This window comes from Sebastes umbrosus, chromosome 17 (genome assembly GCF_015220745.1).
Source record: "Sebastes umbrosus isolate fSebUmb1 chromosome 17, fSebUmb1.pri, whole genome shotgun sequence".
NCBI lineage: Eukaryota > Metazoa > Chordata > Actinopteri > Perciformes > Sebastidae > Sebastes > Sebastes umbrosus.
Window position 1 is genome coordinate 3,018,873 of NC_051285.1, and position 6,093 is coordinate 3,024,965.

A 6,093-nucleotide genomic window follows, 5' to 3' on the forward strand; every position below is an offset into this window, starting at 1 on the left:
ATATTTTTTATTATTAATGTATTTTATTGATCTACTGAATCAACTGCATCATTACATATTCATGTCTTGCAAACCCAGCCGGTTCTTATTCCCAGGGCGTTAAATACTGAGGCTTTGTCACGACTGTCGGCGTCCGGTACTGCCGCACCTGGCACCCTTAAGCGCTGGTATTGCACCGCAACCCATCTACAGCAACAGTAAACACTTCAATAAAGTGTGGTGACGTAGTTTTTAAGAGCAAAGACACACACCTGGCGGGCGGAAGGGGTGTTGGGTGAGTCCAACAAACCAACCCGGTCTCACGGGAAAGCGTATAAATATCTAAGCCGCCTTTTGCGTGTCATTTGTACACCACTCAAACATCCGCACTTGCATTTAGGCAAGAAAACTACTTACTTAGGTTCAGGGAAGAAAACCACAATGAGAACATGTTGGTAACCAAGGAAACCCCAAGCTGATTCTCATCAATGCACATGTTAGGGTTAGGATTTTTCTAAAACTACAGTCAACCTTAAACTTCTCTCTGCCCCTCTACAAACACTGACTCTCATGTTTGGTGTTTATCCCCCCACAGTGGAATCAATCACAGGTAGGAAAACAGAAAAGACAGAAAAGGCCATCACAGACGATCTATAATGAATGGATCAGAGAAATCTCTTACAGACCACACGACAGAAAAAAAGCATATTGTCTTCATTTTTTTTTTTTCGATTCTTTGGGTACACGATGAATGAGTTTTGCTGAAGAAAGACAATTGCTAAATAAATGAAAGTAAATTAAATTGGAACATTAGACAGGGCACTGGAAGCTAAATGTCGAGGCAATCAAAGCAATCTGAAAAGGAGGTGGAAACAACGCTAAATACTAAAGCCCAACTACATATGGCAACGTTCAATACACCCAAGGCTACAAACAAATGTGTTGAACAGAACAAACAGAAGAAAATGAAGATATTGTTATTTTATAGAGCCACACCAAATGTGAAAATGAAATGGGTTTATTTAGGAACATTCATTTGCTGAGTAAATTTAATTGCAAATCTTCTCATTAGTGTAGAATAGCCCAAATTTTAATCAAATAAAAAGCAGTGGCAAACACAAGTTTCAAGCTTTCATTGCTTTTTAAACCAACAGTAGGAAACCAGTGATCACATATCTGAGGATGACAATGAGTGTAACAAGATAGGAAGGTTTGCTGCATTGTCTGGAAAGCGTGAATATAGTCTGTGAATTCCTTGCAGCACTTTCCATTCGATTTTTATGATTATTTTGTACAGTGGGTGAAAGGTCAAATAAATCAACATTATTCCGCTGATGGCCTGAATATTAAATAGAAAACTCTACGGAAACCTGGCCATTGCTTTTCTAGTAACCTCTACATGGAGCATGGTTTTGGTTAAAGGGACATTTTGCACTAGATAAAAGGTCAAGGGGTCGCCAAAATCATTCAGATTCATCTTCTGGGGAACTAAAATGTCCAAAGCAGATTTCATGGCAATTTGTGAATTGGAGGTGGTTGGACGATAGCTTGAGATACAAAACTGGTTTCATTATGCCGACACTTACCTGAATCCATATCACCAGACACATCCAGATAAACTAACTGTGCAGAGTGGATGGTAGATATTCTATATGAATGCTTCAAAGCACCAGTTACTGCTGAAAAAGTAGGACTGCGAGAAGAAACAATCACATCCTGGCATTTTGAAATGGGTTTTGGCAAGGATGAAGTGACCGTTTCATCTGCCATAACAGCTTTGTTAAATTGTTTTCTCCTTAAATTAAACACAGCTGCAGGAAGAAACAAAATAAACACATTTACTACTTGGTTTATTCAGAAACCATTCACACTAGGCCGCTGAGCAGAGAGGTTTTCAGAGAACTCATCCTCTGGGCTCTTATCCAAGGGAAATCTCCACAAGGGAGAACCAGTGTCTGTGAACTAAAGCTTCCCTCAGACACACAGCCTTCACTCTGAGCGCCTCACCTGCATGTGTCTCACAAAGACAAAGTAACATTAGTATATCAGTAGTAGTATAAAGCCTTGCATGGAATGAAGACTTACATTTGTATCCTTTTTTTCCAAACCATCCAGTGCTAAATTGCTGCTCTTGTGAACACTGGGCAAATTACTCTAAATCCTTGAACTGGGGTTGTGATAAAATAAGACATGTTTTATTTTCATACAATTCCATCAGTCCTTAATGGACGCAATTTAAATGGAGCCCATTTAAAGGCTCCATCTACAGTAAATTGACCTGTGAAGCGTTGATGTTAAATGCATAAATGATTCTATAACTAACAATATTTTTAGTGTTGCACTCATGCTTGATGTGATCTTGGACAACTGAGGAATTCCTTGCTCCGTCTGCCATTGGAGTTGAGGTTGTTGTTGAATTGTCAAGCCCATGTAAAGGCCGAATAGCTTCAGAAACCCACCTCCATATACACCTTTCAGACCGCAGATTTGGGGGCACTGTGTCCAACCATTCCTGTAATTTTCCAAAACGGAAAATCTCACATTCCCACCCACTTAAAGGTCCCATATTATGCTAATTTTCAGGTTCATACTTGTATTTTATGTTTCTACTAGAACATGTTTACATGCTGAAATGTTCAAAAAACACTTTATTTTCCTCGTACTGTCTGCCTGAATATACCTGTATTTACCCTCTGTCTGAAACGCTCCGTTTTAGTGCATTTCAACGGAATTGCAACGGAATTCCAACGGAACTGCGTTGCTAGGCAACAGTTTGGGTCCATGTTTACTTCCTGTCAGCTGATGTTATTCACATACACTGCAACAGGAAATAAACTGGGACACATTTAGAATATTTACGTTTAAAACCGCGTAATCGTCTAAATATTGTATATTTGTGACATCACAAATGGACAGAAATCCTAACGGCTTGTTTCAAAGGCACGATTTCTGAATACGGGCTGTTTGTATTTCTCCGTATATTGAGAGTTTTGATAGTTTACCAGTATTTATATAGCACTTAAACCTGCTTTATAATGTAAAAATACAATTTACAAAATGGAACCTTTAAGCTTTTCACCCCGCCTTTAAATAAGGCCTTTTGGAACAGGTGTACCGGCGTGTTCAGACAACACGTCGTACAGACTTTTCTCGCGTAACCCGGCCCTTTGCATACAACTCCTTACTTAGACAGATAGCAAACACAACTCAATGCAAAACTAAAACTAGAACTATGAGTCAAAAGAGGCTAAAAAAAGATGTTTAATCTGGCAGAAGTGGGTGATAATTATCTCTATGATTTCAGCTCTGTGAGCTTTTCATATTACAGATTCATTTGATTCAACATCAATATTAAAAATGTTGATACATGCAAGTTAAAGTTTCCCAAACTGAGCCGGATTCTTTCACCATCACCAATGCATGTGTTGGCTGTGTGTTCATCTTCAGACTTTATATTGTAAACATGACCTACTTAGTTCAGTTTCATCCAGCACATAAAATTCATTAATCCTTCATGGAGCAATTTCCATAGCAGACATTAAATCAAATACTGAAACACACTGACACACACACACACACACACACACACACACACTGAGAGCAACCTTCAGAAACTTGCTCCATGTTCGGCAGCATGAATCTGTCACATAAAGAAGCGTGAAGAGTGAAGAGCCTCTCTAATGTGCCCGCCTCGCCTCCATTCAGTGTCCCAAAAACCCCTCCGACTTGTCAGAGTAATTTTCTTCACTTGAAATTAGCTGCTTCTAATAAAATTTTAATTCAGTTATTACAAGCACAGTGACGCCTCAAGTGCTGCCCCTAAGCCCTGTCTGGCTTATGGAAATGTATCCGCCAGATGCACTTAAGCCTTAATGCAAATGGATTTTAATTTGGTGGAAATTGGTTCTGTTCATTAACGCGACATTAGCCGAGCTGGGAATGGAATCTTACCACTCGTCCCAACGCGTTGACATCGGTTCAGTTTGGCTGAAGGAGTGTTCTGAAGGACGACGAGGTCACACGATAATACTCACGGGGGTCCTATGAAGTCAATAACTACGTTTGCTCCAAATGACTTTCTGCAAAAACTTGGTGCAGTTTCTTCTGTTCCAGCTGCTCCGGTAATGGCCTGAAAGCTATTTCAGGAAGGGGAGAAAACTGTGACTGATGAAAGTTAAATTTCCCCGGAGAAACCACGACAACACATGAACTTGTGTCAGGACGCATCTATTGCACTGTAGTAGACAAAACAGTGCATTTTGGAGTGTTTGTTGATCCTCTCCAAGATGAAAAATAGACGCCAAATAGGTGCAAGTAGATGTATCTGATGACGGCCTGACAGCTTTTATTAAATCTGTCACATCCAGGCTTTTCTCTCCATCAACTGTTAAGTGCTTACAAATATACAAACAGCTCGCAGCACGAGCTGTCTTCTGTTTTTTACACTCTGAAATATTAAATATTAGCACTAGTCCTCATGAATTTAAGATGGATTCTCACATCAGTGTTGCTTTTCCAAAAGCTGTCAGCAGGAAGGGGACTCTGTGAACGGATCATTACTGGAACCGGATTCAGTCGATGTGTGTGTGTCCTGTTCAAGTGTACTTGAGCACTAACCTCATCTCTGCGCCGGTGTTTGTCACACATCTTAGAACTAGAAATCCGAGGAATGTGAGTTATGTCAAAGCACTTAACATATTTTGATCTCAAGAGTGTTATTCATGAAGTGTCCTACCTGCTCTGTCAGTGAGAAGATGTGCTCTTTACAAAAAAAAAAATGAAATGGTGTTCGATGAAATTCAGTCATAAAACAAAATGAATGTCTAACAGCGTTTTTGAGCGTAGCTGAGTCATCCATTTACAGTCAAAACGCCGAGCTCAGTAACTGGAGACGACATTTTGTCACTGTCCAGTTCCACTCACATCTTTAAAGGGACTGTTTGTAACTTCTTACACGTATAAATCATTGCGGGTCAGTGTCCGATGCGCGCTCGCGTGTGGCTAAGCTGTTCAGACTCCAACAGAAACTACACGGAAGCACCAAAACCGCAAAGTTCTATCTAGTGAAGCCCGTCTGTTAAACAGTGTTGGTCGCGGTCGGAGGACGCGGGGGAGACCGTAGCTTTGGTCTCCAGGACCGGAGTCTCTGCTGTACTCTGATCCTCTGCTCCTCTGCCTGCTTACCTTCACTCAAACACCGCGCTCGTTCTCACTCGCTCTTTCGCTCCACTCTCACGTGCATGCGCGCACACTCCACACTGCAGGAAAGTTAGTTTAGCTCTGAGAATATCTAGTGAATGTACAGTGGATGTTTGTGCAGAAATAAATGCTGCAGCTCCTCCAGACCAACAGAGGTTTCCCGTGTCTTGTGAAGTGACGGGGCTCCGCAGAGAGAAACGTTTTCGTCTCCGACCAAAACTACAGTGTCTCCCCTGTTCCCTCCGGCCGCGGTCGGGAGTCTGAGGCAGGAAAAGCCAACACTAGGATCAGCATTGATTCATGGAGAGACCTTCGTCTGGTCAGCTAACATTACTGCCAAGCAGCTGAAATATAGAGTGATATTGTGCTTTTAGCTGACGTGTGTCGCCTCACTGTTTTGAGAGAAGCTCGTTCATGTCTATGTAGAGCGAGCACAAGCGCGAGCAACAGGACGCTGACTTTCGTTGACTTAACGGCCACAGGTGTCGCTGTTAACAAGCAATTTCGGATTCTTACGTGTTGGATGACTGCTCTGGTCTTGATGAAAAACTCCTCTGATGTCATATAAAGACCTCTGCAACACAGTGTGATAACAGCAGTCGTACAGGTAATGGCACGGCGTACTGTAAGTGCTGGATTTTATCAAATTAATCTGTGTCAGACTGTACGATATCAGTTTCGACGGATGTCAGATTGTGTGATGAATACCTGCTAATACACATCATTAACTTGCATCATCCATCTGCAACACTCTCCTTTTTGAAAATGAGAAAACAAAACAAGAACTGGCATGTTACTACATCCACAAATGCACGAAAGATGAATGTGTATATGTAAACTAGAAACTCAACCCATAATTCATTAGTCGCAGCAGTGTAAGGAGAAAACTACAAGTTGTACCTGATGAATGGCTTC